Source organism: Pipistrellus kuhlii, unplaced genomic scaffold (genome assembly GCF_014108245.1).
Source record: "Pipistrellus kuhlii isolate mPipKuh1 unplaced genomic scaffold, mPipKuh1.p scaffold_m20_p_1, whole genome shotgun sequence".
Lineage (NCBI taxonomy): Eukaryota > Metazoa > Chordata > Mammalia > Chiroptera > Vespertilionidae > Pipistrellus > Pipistrellus kuhlii.
This window is the reverse complement of record NW_023425404.1, coordinates 85,635,606-85,652,695: the sequence shown is the minus strand read 5'-3', so window position 1 is coordinate 85,652,695 and position 17,090 is coordinate 85,635,606.

Genomic DNA, 17,090 nt, shown 5'->3' with positions numbered 1-17,090 from the left:
AAAAACCAGCCCCTCTTGGTACTTCAATCCGTGCAGCCAGCCACCCTCTGGCAGGGCTTCTGCCCAGGTTCCATTTGGCTAGATGTCCGTGTCCCCCGCCGTAGGGGTACAGATTTCTAGCCCTGTGCCGTTTTCCTTTGGCTTGGATCACAGCAGAAGGAGAAGATCTGGCAGATTCATGGGTTGGAAGTAGAGTGCCATCAGTGCGCTTAAGGTGGAAGTGAAGTAGGGAAGTCTGATCTCATTTTCCCCCTAGACACACAGACCAGCCCTGTCTGGCTCTCTGCCTAATATTTTACCAAGATTGGAGACCCTTTCAGAGTCATTGGTGGGATCAGCTGTCTCTGCAGTTGAGCTCTGCTGAGGTGCCTTTTCTGCAGCAGCGGTTTCAGCTGCCCACGGCTCAGTGGGATTCATCAAGAGTCTCTGGTGGACAATGTTGCTGGCCCACCCTACAGGAGGGGCAAACCATTTCCTCCTTGATAGATTAAATAGAGAAGGTAGACCAGAGACCCGGATGGCAGGATACACAGGCTTTACTAGAGGGAAGGGTACCCCTGCCAGCTGCTTCCACTGAGGGATGCGGAAGAGAGAGAGCGAGGGGCTTACAAGCACCTTTAAGGATAGAGGGCGGGGCTTAGGGCACTCAGCACACACTGATTGATTAGGGGACTTATCCTGTGTGTCCTGCCACCCAGTCTCTGGTCTACCTTCTCTATTTAATCTATCACCCAAAAGGAGCTTTCCCAGGAGATACAGACCTACTAATAAAATCTCAATTCTGTGAGGACCCTCACACCACAGATCCAAGCAGGAGGGGTTCCAAAATCAGGCGCGTGCAGGACTCAGATCTCTCCGCATCGCTGGTTTCAGCCACAAAGGGCCAAGAATCCCAGCTCTGCTGGTGCTCTCATCTTGTCCTATTTTAGGCCCAATCCCCCCTATCTGCCCAGCTCCTCCATGCTGTGCTGCTAACTCCACAGGAAGAGCAGTTCCTGAGCCTCCACAGGTGGGAGTTCCAGCCCCGCAGAGGAGGAGGAAGAATCCTCCTTTTGCCCTAACCAAACTGTTTAGTCACTAATTGGAGCTCTGCACATGCCTTCCAGGAAAGTAGGGCTTCCCTCCAAGTCACTGCTGGGTGCAGGTTCCAGGCCCCCTTTTTTTGGACCCACAAACCGCAGCACAGCCTTTCCAGTAGTGACAGTCCAGGCGAACTTCCCAGGCTGGACTCCTTCCCTGGGAGTGTGTGGTCCCAGCCTCCGAGGCAGACAGAATTCCATTAGTTGTGACAATCCCTGACATTTACAGACACTGACAAGTATCTCCTGAGTAGTAAAACCACCTCTGGTTGAAAAATGCTGTTTTAAAGGAAAGATCTTGCTTTGCTGTTAAAAGGGAACCAATGTGTCTATATCTTCCTCTCTCTCCTTTTCACTTTCTAGTAATGCCTCTCAAGAAAAAGAAGGCTTCGATCCCTATCCCTGAAGTTACCAGACAACTTGTGCAAGAGGCAGCTGATCGATGACTCTCTCTCATCAATGTTTCTAACTCTCTATCTCTCTCCCTTCCTCTCTGTACAAAATCAATAAAATATATTAAAAAATTATCTTTAAACCCTCATAATAACCCAATAAAAGAATACTGTTTTTATTTGCATTTTGGGAGTTGGTTAAATCAAAGTACAGAGAAGTAACTCACCCAGAGTTACACAGTTAGTATGTGGCAGAACTAGATTTTGAATCCAAGTAATGGGCTTCCAATATGATGGTCTTATCCATAGCTGCCTCAATTCTTATCTGGTTCCAGTCCATTGTCCACACAACAGACTGAACAATTATTTTAAGGTAGATTTTATCAGGTTAGTTCTCTGCTGTAATTCCTTCAATGGATCCTCATGACCTTTAGGGAGAAATACAAACAAACAAAACCAAAACCAAACAAACAAAACTTTGATACAGTTCATAGGACCCTGCATGACCTGACCCCTGCCATTCTTTTCAATCTCATTGAAGCTCCTTTCTCCTCACTTACTACCCACCTTATTTTGGTCATACTAATCAGTACATCAAATGGTTTCCTGACTCAGGACCCTTGCACATGCTATTCTCATTACAGAGAAGCTCTGCCTCTACCCTACCCCACATCATTGGTGACACCCTCTCCTCCAAATCCAACCATATCTCCTAGTTATTTTCATTTTCACCTATGCTTTACAGCCATATTACTTATCACAATTTGAAATTATTTTTCAATTTCTGTATATAACTGGTATGACCTGCTTCACCAGCTTGGGTTGAAAATTGAGTCACAACACTTTATTCTTCAAGTCAGAACTGGCTCTAGTTCCCACTAGCCAGATTTACAGGAAGCTTATTCCCTTCCTGCTTTTGTGAGGAGGTTCTTCTCCCATCAAGTTGTCTGGTAACTTCAGGGATTTACACTTAATTCTAAGGGGCCCGTCTTAAGTAAGCTGGTGCCTCTGATTAATTCAGTAGTTCACTCTAGTTTTTTAAAATGTTAGTGCTTCCCTAAGTTTTATTTGGATTTTTGTTTGTTTGCTTTTTGTTAATCTTTACCCGAGGATATTTTCCCATTGATTTTTAGAGAGAATGGAATGGAAGAGGAGAGATGAAGAGAAAGAAAGAGCAATGTGAGAGAGACATATCCATAGGTTGCTGAAGATCAAGCCTGCAACCAAGGTACGTGACGTGCCCTTGACCAGAATTGAACCCGAGACCATTCAGTCCATGGGCTGATGCTCTATCCACTGAGCTAAATCTGCTAGGGCTTGCTTCCCTTAGTTTTAAAAACTGACCCTATATTCTGTGATGGGCCAAGTGTCCAGTGACCTTAGTACACCTTTGTCGGCCCAGAGCTCACTCTTTGGGCTTATTGGGCTGGCATGGGGATGACAGAGGTGGCCGTTGGCTTAGCCCCAGGCTGGGCTAAGGTTTGCTCCTAGACCCTAACTTCTTACATCCCCTGTGACCATAGATCCTAGCACTATACCCTCTCACCAGCCAGCCGAGCCTGTTTGTGGCATTTGATGACAAGATTCTGCTGAGATTCAGTAGGACCCCTTCCTCCCACTTCAGAGTGTAGACAGCTTATACTCCAGAGCTCCCCATGGAACCTGCTGAAGCTGCCCTCGGGAAACTCTGCTGGGAGCACATCCTCCTGCTCCTTGTCAGTCCTGCTTCCCCATTCCCTAAGCTTCTCCCGGGACAGCCGCCTCAGGAAACCACTTGCTGATGAATCCTCATTTGTCTCAGGGTATCTTCTGGAAGGGATTAAAGACACTCTGTCACTGTGAGCCCCTCTTCAGCACTCTTGATATTCTTCCTGCCAGCAGATCTCTGAAGCCATCGTCATCTTAACAGTTCTAAAACTTTGCACCCATCTCAAAGTCTCCTTCCCTTTCATTCCAGGAAGTTCCTTGGCCCCTGTCTGAGTTAGCTCACAGCCCCAGCTTACTCAGGATTGGGAAAAGCAGCTTCTATTGGGCACACACACCAAGTGCCTTATCTCCTTGTCCTAAAATAATGGGTGCCACTCACCCTCCCATCATTAAGCAGGGTCACTCAGGTGATTTCTTCTAACACAAAGACAATTTATTCCCCCAAACTGGAGATTTTCCTAAATAGAAATTGTGAGAAACTTTTACATAGAGGCTCATTTCAGATTTTTAAAATTTCAAACTTCGTCCTAGCTGGATGTCTCTCTCCCTGATTAAGTCTCAGATTTTCTGCTTTCCTGTCAGCCCAAGGCCTCATACCACTCCTGGTATCTGATGGGCATTCAATTAGTGTTTGTTGAATGAATGAATAAATGAATGAATGAATCATCAACTTCTGAATAAAACAGTGTCTAAGAATGAATAGTTTGAGAACCAAAGGATCAACAGAGGATTATCTAATTATTTAATTAAAAGCTGATCATGGCCAGATATATGTCTATATACTTGCAATTTTATACTCTTATTTTAAAGAAGAGCTTCTCCATTTTATTTTAAACTTTCAAGAAAGATTTTAGACATTCAAGATGGTATAAAAATAATATAGCAAATGCCAGGAAATCCACCCTAAAGTTTAGGAAATAAATCAGAAGTAAATTAGTTAAAGTCACCTAAGTAACCTGCCTCCCTTCCCCCCTCCCTTTCCTTCCCACTAGAGGTGACGATTGTCCTGAATTTAAGGAACTTCCACAGTCCTCAAACAATCACTCAAGGCATGGCCTTGCCCCGCCCCCTCCTAACACAGGTGATGAAGCAAAGGTGGCCTGACACACCTAGGTTATTCTGCTGCTGCTTCTCAGGAATTTGGAATTGAGAGCCTGATCAAATTTGTTATGCCAATTTAGGGGCTTAGACTTTTTTGGGGGGGTAGCTATGGTGAGCCTGGGCAAAAAGAAGAGTGTGAAAAGTGTGGAGGGATGAAAAGACAGAGCAGAGGAAAAATAATGGGGTGAGGAGGGAAAGAGCCTTTTTCCTTATTTCCAAATAGTTTTCCACTTCCCTGTTCTAGCCTTCTAAGACTTTTCCTAGTTTTGTGAGAGTTCTTTATAAACTTCCCATGATCTTCATTGTATTTGAACTAGTTTGGATAGGTTTTATTACTTTTATTGTAGTTAAGTAATCCTCAACATAAGCTTTCCCCACACAAAAAAAAAAAGAAAAAATTTTTATTCACCAGTACAAGTGGTCAATGTTCCTAGAATCATACAATTTGATTCATTTGACAGGTCTTTATTGAGCACCTACTATAGGGTGGGGCAAAAGTAGGTTTGCCATTGTGAACACAAAAAGAAACACAGAGTTTACTTTTATATTATTAGTCACTCTATTATTTTCCATAGAACAACTGTAAACCTGCTTTTGCCCCACCCTGTATATAACAGGCTTTGCACAGATCTTCAGTCCAACCTTCCAACTAGGTTGGGCTCAGTTTGTGGGGACTGTTCCAGTTTTAGTACTAAAAGAGTTACGCCCTGAAAACCACCTCAGACTGGGTGAAGTGAGGCGTTGAGTTGCATTACTTGCAACCAAAGCAGGAACCCTACTACAAAGTCCCTTACTGGTCTCCCACCTGGAGATATTACACAAGCATTTGGCTACACTTCAATGGCTAGAAAGTTCTTTTTGCTGAAGTTAATTCCATCTTTATAGAGTTTTTACTGATGTATTCTGCCCTGATTCTTCCCTTATAATCCATACTAGAAGCCCAGTGCACAACATTCCTGCACTCAAGGAGGGGAGTGCTCCTCAGCCCAGCCTGCACCCTTTAGCAGTTCAGGAGCCTTTGGGGGATGTCCCACTGATGACTTAGGCCAGCTTCCCCTGTGGGAGTGCACTGACCACCAGAGGGCAGCTCCTGTGTTCAGCATCTGCTCCTTGGTGGTCAGTGCGCCTCATGGCGACCGGTCATTCTGCTGTTTGGTTGAGTTGCATATTACCCTTTTATTATATAGGATTTTTTTCAGTGTTAAAACTTATTCCTTTCTGACCAGGAGTATGCTATAATTTAGGTCTGAATTGGTTACCTACTGCCCACCCACAAATAGGGTGCTTCCCAGGCTCCAACAATCCCGCTGTGGTGGTGCCTATCTATACCCGTCTCTTCTTTAGGAGGGGCTCTTGAGGTCTCCACTTTTTTTGCCAAGTGATCCCAAAGGGGTTATCAGTACATGTGAGCAAGACTCCTTCATTTGTTCACCAAACACACCCATAAAACCTCTGGTCTATAGACAAGTTGGGGAGAGGAGTCTTGAATGCCAATAAATATAATACAATGTCAAAAGGGCTAAATTCTGCAAGGGAGAAGGATCCAATGCTAACATGACTGAGAGGAACGAGTGACCACAGGCAGCTGTGGGAACCAATTACCTGAGATTAATACACTGTCTGGAAAAGCAGTGGCTCCACTGCACTTCTCTAAACTCACAGACCAAGCACACTGACATCATTTTCAAATTTGACTCATTTAACAAGTCAAACTTTTGGAGAATGAAAAATGTTTGTTTCATGTTCATGTCAAAGTGCTTAGAGCCCTCTTCCTTTGGGGAGTTGCACAACCTACTCCTGAACTTCATGTACATCTCTGTTTAAATAGCATCTTCGTGAAGGACTTCTCAGACCACTCTTTCTAAAATAACACCCGCAGCCACCATTCCCTAGCCCCTCATCATGCCTCTTATCAGTCTACTAATTTTAAGCTTCTGTTTGTTTAATCTCTTCCCCTGTCTGGTTAGGAGGTAAGCTACATGGCAACAGGGACATTATTTATGTGACTCTCTGTTATATCTACAGAGCCAAGAACAATAGGTGTTCAACAAATATTTGCAGAAGAGTAAAGGGAGACAGGTAAGTTTTAATGGGAGAGGAAGTGTTGCCGAAGTAGAGCAAGTTCATGCAGTGTCCCCCAGTTTTGGCACTTACTTGGCTGAGTGACCTGAACTAGTTACTTAATGTCTCTGAACCTCAGTATCCCCATCTGTCAAATGGTGATAATAACAGTACCTGTGGGCCTTGAAAAGTTGACAGATTACATGGGATTCTACATATATTGCTTAGCAAAGTGCCTGGAAGTAGGATAACATGCCCAATGCATAGCTGGAATGATTCAGGGGGTCCATGATGGAGATGCATTTGGTAGTTGGTGATGGTTGATGACCCAATCAAACCTTTGCTCTAAAAACCAGTTTTTCAAACCTCCAGATATCACAGAGTTTCTTTGAGGATCAAAAGAAATACCTTACATGAAGTTCCTTTTAAACCACAGATTGTTAGATAAAGGCCTGCCACAGCTTTACTGCTGCAAGCGTTCAGGAATCTGAAGAAGGGCTGTGTGTAAATGAATAAACCAGACATAAAATGCCAATTTTGAAGTCATGGGGAAAGCCAGGCAGAAACTTAGTTCTAGTGACTAAGTGAGCAGTTGGGAGCCAGCAATCCTGGATTGTGAGAGGGATTTGGATTGGGCCTAAATAGACAGTCGGACATCTCTTGAGAGGTCCCAGATTGGAGAGGGTGCAGGCTGGGCTGAGGGAAACACACCCCCGTGCACAAATTTCATGCACCGGGCCTCTAGTGTGTGTGTGTGTGTGTGTGTGTGTGTGTGTGTGTGTGTGTGCATGTAATCTTGGCTCATTTTTATTCCCATAATTCTCTCCTTATTCTTTTTTAATAGCATGTTTTTTTTTATTGATTAAGGTGTTACATATGTGTCCTTATCCTCCCCTTTGCCCCCTATCCCACTCCCATTCATGCTCTCACACCCCTGGTGATTTTTCGATTGGTTATGCTTATATGCATTCATATAAGTCTTTTGTTGACCTCTACCCCTTTCTCTCATCCTCCCATACTGTCCCTCTGAGGTTTGAGCATCTGATATATGCTTCTTTGTCTCTGGATTTGTTATTGTTCATCAGTTTATGTTGTTCATATAATCTGCAAATGAAGAGATCATGTGATATTTATCTTTCTGTGACTGACTTATTTCACTTAGCATAATGCTCTCCAAATCCATCCATGGTGTTGCAAATGATAGGAGTTCCTTCCTTTTTACAGCAGCATAGCATTTCATTGTACAGATGTACCACAGTTTTCTAATCCACTCAACTGCTAATGGGCACTTAGGCTGTTCTTCTTAGTTAAATCTGTTATTGTAAATTGTGCTGCTATGAACAGAGGGGTGCATATATACTTTCTGATTGGTATTTCTAGTTTCTTAGGATATACACTGAGTGGCCAGATTATGATCTGGCCACTCAGTATATATTAGGGGCCCAGTGCATGAATTCGTGCATGGGTGGGTCTGGCCAGTCTGGCCAGAGGGAGGGGACATGGGCATTTGGCCAGCCTTCCTGCTGGTCGAACTCCTGGTCAAGGGGACAATCTGCATATTAGCCTTTTATTATATAAGATATACACTGAGTGGCCAGATTATTATGCATTCAGAGATCATAATAATCTGGCTGCTCGGGGTATTCCTAGAAGTAGGATTACTGGGTTAAATGGCAGTTTCATTTTTAGTTTTTTGAGGAAACTCCATACTACTTTCTCTATAGTGGTTGCACCAGTCTGCATCCCCACTAGTAGTTGTCATTTGTTGATTTGTTGATGATAGCCATTCTGGCAGGTATGAAATGATTCCTCATTGTCATTTTGATTTGCATCTCTCTGATGATTAGAGACTTTGAGCATGTTTTCATATGTTTCTTTGCCTTCCTTATGCCCTCTTTTGAAAAGTATCTATTTATGTGCAGTGCCCATTTTTTAAATTGGATTGTTTATCTTCCTTTTGTTAAGTTCCCTATAAATCTTGGAGGTTAAACCCTTATCGGAGATCACATTGGCAAATATGTTCTCCCATGCAGTGGACTTTCTTGTTGTTTTGTTGATTTTTTTTTTTTTTTTTTTTTTGCTGTGCAGAAGCTTCTCATTTTGATGTAGTCCCATTTGTTTATTTTCTCCTTAGTTTACATTGCCCTAGGAGCTATACCTGTGAAGATATTGCTTCCGTATGTGTCTGAGATTTTGCTGCCTGTTGATTCCTCTAAGATTTTTATTGTTTCCCATCTTACATTTAAGTCCTTTATTCATTTTGAGTTTATTTTTATGTATGGAGTAAGTTGGTCTAGTTGTCCTTTATTCATTTTGAGTTTATTTTTATGTATGGAGTAAGTTGGTCTAGTTTCATTTTTTTTTTGTTTTGCATATTTCTGTCCAATCTTCCCCAAACCATTTATTGAAAAAACTGTCTTAACTCTATTGCATACTCTTGCTCCCTTTGTCAAATATTAATTGAGCATAGTGGTTTGGGTCAATTTCTGGATTTTCTATTTATTCCATTGGTCTGTATGTCTGTTCTTATGCCAGTACCAGGCAGTTTTGAGAATAGTGACCTTGTAATACAGCTTTATATCTGGTTTGAGATCCCATCTACTTTGTTCTTCTTTCTCAGGATTGCTGCAGCTATTCAGGGTCTTTTTTTATTCCAGATGAATTTTTGGAGAGTTTGTTCTAGGTCTGTGAAATATGCCATTGGTATTTTAATGGGGAGTGCATTGAATTTATAGATTGCTTTGGGTAGTATGGACATTTTAATGATGTTGATTCTACCAATCCATGAACATGGTATGTTCTTCCATCTATTTATATCTTCCCCTATCTCTTTTTTTATATAAATATATATATTTTATTGATTTTCCACAAAGAGAAAGGGAGAGGAATAGAGATCTAGAAACATCGATGAGAGAGAAACATCGACCATCTGCCCCATGCACACCCCCTACCGGGGATGTGTCCGCAACCAATGTACATGCCCTTGACCAGAATCGAACCTGGGACCTTTCAGTCTGCAGACCACAGCTCTATCCACTGAGCCAAACCGGTTTTGGCTTCCCCTATCTCTTTTTTTCAGTGTCCTGTAGTTTTTTGCATATAGGTCTTTTATCTCCTTAATTAAGTTAATTCCTATGTATATTAATTTTTTTGTGCAATGGTAAATGGGATTTTTAAAAAATCTTTCTTTCTGTAAGTTCACTATTGATGTATAAAAATTATTTATGGACATTAATTTTGTATCATACTACATTGCTAAATTCATTTATTAAGTCTAATAAATTTTGATGGAGTCTTTGGGGTTTTCTATTTATAATATTATGTCATCTGTAAATAATGACAATTTTACTTCTTCTTTTCCAATTTGGATGCTACTTATTTCTTCTTGTCTGATTGTTGTGGCTAGCACTTTCAGTACTATGTGAAACAAGCATAGTGAAAGTGGGCATCCCTGTCTTATTACTGTTCTTAGGGAGAATGGTTTTAGTTTTTGCCCATTGAGTATGATGTTGGCTGTAGGTTTGTCATATAGGCTCTTATTATTTTGAGGTATGATCTCTCTATTCTCAATTTGCTGAGCATTTTTATCAGAAAAGGCTGTTGGACTTTGTCAAATGCTTTTTCTGCATCAATTTATATGATTATGAAATTTTTGTCTCTCAATTTGTTTATGTGATGTATCAAGTTTATTGATTTGCAGATATTGTACCAGCCTTCCATTCCTGAAATAAATACCACTTGGTCATGATGTAAGATCTTTTTAATGTAATGCTGGATCCAGTTTACTAGAATTTTGTTAAGGATTTTAGCATTTATGTTCATATTTATTTGGCCTGTAATTGTCTTTCTTTGTGGTGTCTTTATCTGGTTTTGGAATTAGGGTAATGCTGGGTTCCCAGAAAGATTTTGGAAGTGTGCCTTCATCTTGAATATTTTTAAAACTCTGAGAAGGATTGGTTTTAGTTCTTCTTTGAATGTTTGGTAAAACTCCCCTGTGAAAAAATCTGGTTCAGGGCTTTTGTTTGCTGGAAGCTTTTTTTTAATTACTGTTTCAATTTCATTAGTATTTACTGGCCTATTCAGGTTTTTTTAATCTTCCTGATTGAGTTTTGGAAGATTGTATTTTTCTAGTAATGTATCATTTCATTGAGGTTATCCAGTTTGTTGGAGTAGAGTTGTTTGTAGTTGTTTGTAGTATTTATTTTAATTTATTTTTACAATCCTTTGTATATCTGTGGGGTTAGTTGTTACTTCACCTCTTTCATTTCTGATTTATGGTTATTGGGTCCTTTCTCTTTGTTTCTTGATGATCCAGGCTGGAGATTCATCAATCTTATTTATCCTTGAAAGAACCAGCTCTTGGTTTCTTTGATCTTTTGTATTGTTTCTTTTGTCTCTATGTCGTTTATTTCTTCTTTGATCTTTATTATTTTCTTCCTATGGTTACTATGGGCTTTTCTTGTTGCTCTCTTTCTAATTCTTTAAGTTGCAAGGTTAGATAATTTATTATCTTTTTTTTTTTCTTTTTCTTTTTTGAGGTAGGCCTGTACGGCTATAGCTTCCCTCTAAGGACTGCTTTCATTGTGTCCCATAGATTTTGGATTGTTCTGTTTTCAATGTCATTTGTTTCCAGTATGCTTTTTACTTCTTCTTTGATCTCTTTGGTAACCCAATCATTGTTTAATAGCATGCTATTTAGCTTCCAATTGTTTGATTTTTTTCATTGTTTTTATTGTAGTTGATTTCTAGTTTTATGCCATTATGATCCTGAGAAGATGCTTGTTATGATTTCTATCTTCTTAACTTTGAAGAGACTTTGCCTGTTTCATCACATGTGGCCTAGTTTTGAAAATGTCCTGTGTGCACTCGATAAAAATGTATAAAAATGTATATTCTGTAGCTTTTAGGGTTGCTCTTTCTTTGGCAACTTTTTGTTTAGAGGATTTGTCCAGTCGTGTCGGTGGGGTATTAAAGTCCCCTATTATGATTGTATTGCTATTGATCTCTCCCTTGATATCTTCCAGAAGTTTTTTTTTTTTGTTTTTTTTTTTTTTAATGTATTTGGGTGCTCCTATATTGGGTGCATATATGTTTACCATAATTATATCCTCTTGTTGAATTGCTCCCATTAGTATTATAAAGTGGCCTTCCTTATCTCTTGTTATGACCTTTACTTCAAGGACTATTTCATCAGATATAAGTATTGCAACCCCAGCATTTTTCTCATTTCTATTTGCCTGAAAATTCTTTTTTCCAGCCCTTCACTTTCAGTCTACGTGAATCCCTTGTTCTGAGGTGTGTCTCTTGCAGACAGCAAATATATGGGTCATGTTTTCTTATCCATTATCTACCCTATGTCTTTTGATTGGAACATTTAATTTAGGGATCAGACATGGAAAATGAGTTCTTTGTAATAGCCAATAAGGTTCACTTTTTAAATAGACCCAAGGCACTCTTCGGGGCTTCTTTGAACCAGTCAGAAATAACCCTATCTAATAAAAGAGTAATAAGCAAATTGGCTGTCACTCAAACACACAATATGGCAGCCCCCATGTGGTCAGAGATGGCTGCCTCCATGTGGACACAAGATGGCCACCACAAGATGGCCAGCGGGAGAGGGCAGTTGTGAGTAATCAGGCTAGCAGGGGAGGGCAGTTGGGAGTAACCAGGCCTGTAGGGAGGGACAATTGGGGGGAGGGGGGACCCAGGCCTGCAGGGGAGGGAAGTTGGGGGCAATCAGGCCTGCAAGGGAGGGCAGTTAGGGGTGACTAGGCCAGCAGAGGAATGATGTTGGGTGCGACCAGGCTGGCAAGGGAGGGCAGTTAGGGGTGACCAGGCTGTCAGGGGAGTGGTTATGGGATGATCAGCCTGGCAGACAGATGTGATTAGAGGCAATGAGGCAAGCAGGCAGGCAGGCAGGCATGCAAGCAATTGGGAGCCGCAGTCCTGGATTGTGAGAGAGATGTCTGACAGACATCCCTAGAGGGGTCCCAGGATGGACAAGGTGTAGGCTGGGCTGAGGGACACTCACCTCTTCCCCCCACACCCATGCAAAAATTTCATGCACTGGGCCTCTACTCTATCATAAGTTGGGTCCTCCTAACTCTGCCAGTGGACAGGTCATGGACTCAGTGTTTTGCTGTTGTAATTACCTCTTCCTCAGGAGAGAGCAGGTGGCAGGAGCTGTGCAATAACAATGCAATAACAACACAAATGGCCAGCACTTGCTAAATGTTGACTTTGCCCCAGGTGTGGTATTTAGTATTTAGATTCATTCTCTTATTTTTTAAAATATATCTTATTGATTTTTTACAGAGAGGAAGGGAGAGGGAGAGTTTAGAAATATCGACGAGAGAGAAACAATAATCAGCTGCCTCCTGCACACTTCTTATTGGGTATGGACCTGCAACCAAGGTTCATGCCCTTGATCAGAATCAAACCTGTGACCCTTGAGTCCGCAGGTCGACACTCTATCCACTGAGCCAAACTGATTAGGGCCATTCTCTTATTTAATCCCTCAAATAATACTGAGAGGTCAATGTTATTACTGTCCCATATTACACATGAGAGAATGGACAAAAGAAGAGATTCCTAAGTTTTTTCTTAAGTTAAAAGTTTATGGACCAAGGGTTCTGCAAGCTTCATGTGATCATCACCCTTTCTTATTAAACTGAAAAGTCCAATTCAAATATATCTTACAAAAATTCTGAGGCTACTTTGCAAATGGTCAGCATGTTCTCCTTTTCTTCTGTAATTTGAAGTTTGTTTTCTCAATGGACTGGTCCTTCCTTGGGCACCCTGGAGGTGTAAAGTGACATCACTATCTGAGCAGCATCTGAAAATATGTTGGCCAATTGTTTAAAAATAGAGACCTCAAATGTGCTATCTTAATTATATTTGACCATTTGAGCAGGCTGCATGGAAACCCTGGGCAACAGCCTGTTCTGCAATTTGTTTTTAAAACAAGTTCTTCAGTCTTTCAGGCTAAGAGGATTCTATTTAGAGGGTGTATAGTGTGAGTCACAGTTTCAAAGGGAAACAACAATACAAATCTCAGCCAAGCAATTTGTAAAACTGGATTGCTGGCAGAAACCTAGGAAGCAGCACGAAAACAACCCAGCACAAAGAAGTCAAGTGCCTGCATGGACGTTGAAGTAACCATGTGGAATGAGCCCAGGATGAAGCGGATGAAAGAGGGAATAAAGGATTCCAAGAGGCAGTCTTGTTCTGAAAAGCTGGCAGAGTGTGATGATCTGAGCCTGAAATCATTTGGGAGCCCAGGGTGGCAGGTTCCCCTGCATTTGGTACACAAGCTGCCTTCACCTGCTCTTAATATGTGCTCTGTTCACCATGAGAACAGGCGCCTGAGTGTACGTGGGTTTTTCTATTAGATTCTGTGCTTCATTATTTTCATTAACTCAATCAGTACAAATCTCTTTACATAATTACTTTAATATTTTTTGGTCTTTTTTTTTTTTTTAACAACAACTAATATATATTAAGCTTTCTACCTTCAAAATGTATCCAAGTCTCTCTGAATATAAGCTCCACAAAGGCAGGGAATTTTATCTATTCTGTTCACTAATGTATTTATAGAACCCAGAATAGTGCCCAGTAGGTAGTAGTAGAGGCTCAGTAAATGTTTGATGAATAATTGGATGGGTAAACAAACATCTGTTGCACTTTAGCAGGCAACATTCTAAGTGCTTTATTGATAGGTTTAGTCTCCATCACAATCCTATGAGAATTTACTATTAGTCTTGCTTTACTATTCGTCCTGTTTTTCAGATGAACCAATGAAATTCTATTGAAATTAATTAGCTTGTCCAAGGTCAGATGGTTGTAAGGAGAAGGGAGGCAGAATCAAACTTGGGCAGTCTGACTCCAGAATCCACTTCTCCACACTGTTAGTCTTCAAGCTTCATATTTTCACTTTTAGTCTTTTCCTTCATTTCCCTACATTTAATCTTATATAATAAAAGAGTGATATGCAAATTGATAATCACTCCAACACACAAGATGGCTGCCCCCAGGTGATCAAAGATGGCTGTCCCCATGTGGACATAAGATGGCCACCACAAGATGGCCTGCAAGGAAGGGCAGTTGAACCCAAAAAGAACTGCACCAAGACACATTATAATTAAATTGGCAAACACCAAGAACAAAATAAGAATCTTAAAGGCTGCCAGAGAGAGAGACAGAAAGATACCTATAATGAATCTCCTATCAGACTATCAACTGATTTCTCAACAGAAACACATCAGGCCAAAAGGGGATGAAATGAAATATACAAAGTGATGCAAGGTAAGGGACTGAATCCAAGAATACTACAGGCAGCAAAGCTATCAATCATAATTCAAGGTGAAATCAGGAGCTTCACAGACAAAAAAGGACTAAGGAAGTTTATTATCACCAAATCAGCAATGCAAGAAATGCTAAAGGGACTGCTGTTAAAAGAAAAAAATTTGAAGAAAAGAAGGAGCACAGGCATAAAGACTAAAAATGGTGCCCTAACCAGTATTGCTCAGTGGATAGAGTATCGGCCTGTAGACTGAAGGATCCCAGGTTCAAATCTAGTAAAGGGCATGTACCTTGGTTGTGGGCATATGCCCAGAATAGGATGTGCAGGAGGCAGATGATCCATGTTTCTCTCTCATCAATGTTTCTAATTATATATCCCTCTCGCTTCCTCTCTGTAAAAAATCAATAAAACATATTAGGGGGAAAAAAGAATATAAATGGTGACAAAAACATACCTATCAATAATAACTTTAAATGTTAATGGATTAAATACCCCAATCAAAATACATGGAGTGGCTGAATTGATAAGAAAACATGACCCATATATCTCTGTCTATAGGAAACCCATCTCAGAACAAAGGACTCACATAGACTGATAATGAAGGGATGAGAAAAAAATTTTCTGGTGAATGGAAATGAAAAAAAAAGTTGGGGTAGCAATAGTTATATCTGACAAATTAGACCACAAAGTAAAGGCCATAACAAGAGATAAGAAAGGGCACTTCATAATACTAAAGGGAGCAATTTAACAAGAATGTATAACTCTGGTAAACATATATACACCCAATACAGGAGCACCCAAATACATAAAAAAATACTTCTGGAAGATATCAAGGGAGAAATCAACAGCAATATAGTCATAGTTGGGGACTTTAATACCCCACTAACACCACTGGATAAATCCTCTAAACAAAAAATCAGCAAAGAAACATCAATCCTAAGTGACTCACTAGATCAGAAGGAATTAGTTGACATCTTCAGACTATTTCACCCCAAATTCATATAATACACTTTCTTTTCATGTGCATATGGGTCATTTTCAAAGATAGACCACATATTGGGACACAGGCAAAGTCTCTTCAAATTCAAGAAGATAGAAATCATGTCACGCATCTTCTCAGATCACAATGGCATAAAATTGGAAATCAACTGCAATAAAAACAATTTTAAAAATCAAACCCTTGTAGGCTAAGTAGCATGCTATTAAACATGATTTCAATGGAACTTTATTGGTTCATCTGAAAAACATGATTGGGTTACAAAAGGAACTTCATTGGTTCATCTGAAAAATAATGATTGGGTTACAAAAGAGCTCAAAGAAGAAATAAAAAGAATCCTGGCAACAAACAATAATGAAAACACAACAGTCCTAAACTATGGGACACAATGAAAGCAGTCTTAAGAGGGATATTCATAGCTCTAAAGGCCTACCTCAAAAAAACAAGAAAAAAATGGTAAAAATTGTCTAACCCTACAACACAAAGAGTTAGAAAGAGAGCAACAAGAAAAGCCCAGTGTAAAGAGAAGGAAGAAAATAATAAAGATCAGAGCAGAAATAAATGACATTAAGACCAAAAAAATATATACAAAAGATCAACAAAACCAAGAGTTGGTTGTTTCAAAAGATAAAGAAGCGGATTGGCAGCGAAGGGGCAGTGGAACTCTAAAGGAAGGTAAGGAAGGGTCCGCTGGACAGGATTTCCTGACCAAGCAACCAGTGCTGCAGCGGCGGAGACCTCTCCCGGAGCTACCGGCTCAGAGGGAAGGCTGCGCCATCTTACCAGGAAAGGAGGATCTTCTCTGAGGCCTGGAAAATCCCACAGCAGAGGAGACCAATGAGCAGCTGTGATGCCCCAATCGGTGCAAACACGTGGATTCAAGGGAGTTCTTTGATCACTCACAGAAAGGTCAGAGTTTGTGGGGATAGCGTGAGGGTTCTGAGTCCCCGCTGTGCCTGCAGCAGCTAGCCGCAGAGCTCCAGCCCCACCTCCACTGTATCCATGGAGCACCCGAGCAGCCACCTGCGCCAAGCTGCACCGAAAGAAGGCTGCACTGCAGAGAAAATCCTTCCCTAAGCGAACCAGTGCTGGGTTTGGTGTAATCTTCCCAGAAGCGGGACTTTTTTTAAAACACCAAGGGACACGGGACAGATTGTTAAGAATCGGGACTGACCCACCAATGGCGGAACATCTGGACACCTTAACGCCTGTTCCCCTTCACCCCCTTGCTTCTAAATACTAGGGAAGGAAGGCACAGTTGGGCATATCCTGGGGACTGCAGGGGAAAATTGTCTTCCTGGAAACGGGGAATCAGAGCCAGCTGGCACTCTGCCAGCTAGAGCCATAGAAAAAGAAGGCCAGAGCAACCAAAAAGACTGAAAGGTCAAACCAGAAACACTGCCACCTAGGGGCTGAACTACAAACTGCCTTTTTTTTTTTTTACTTTTAAT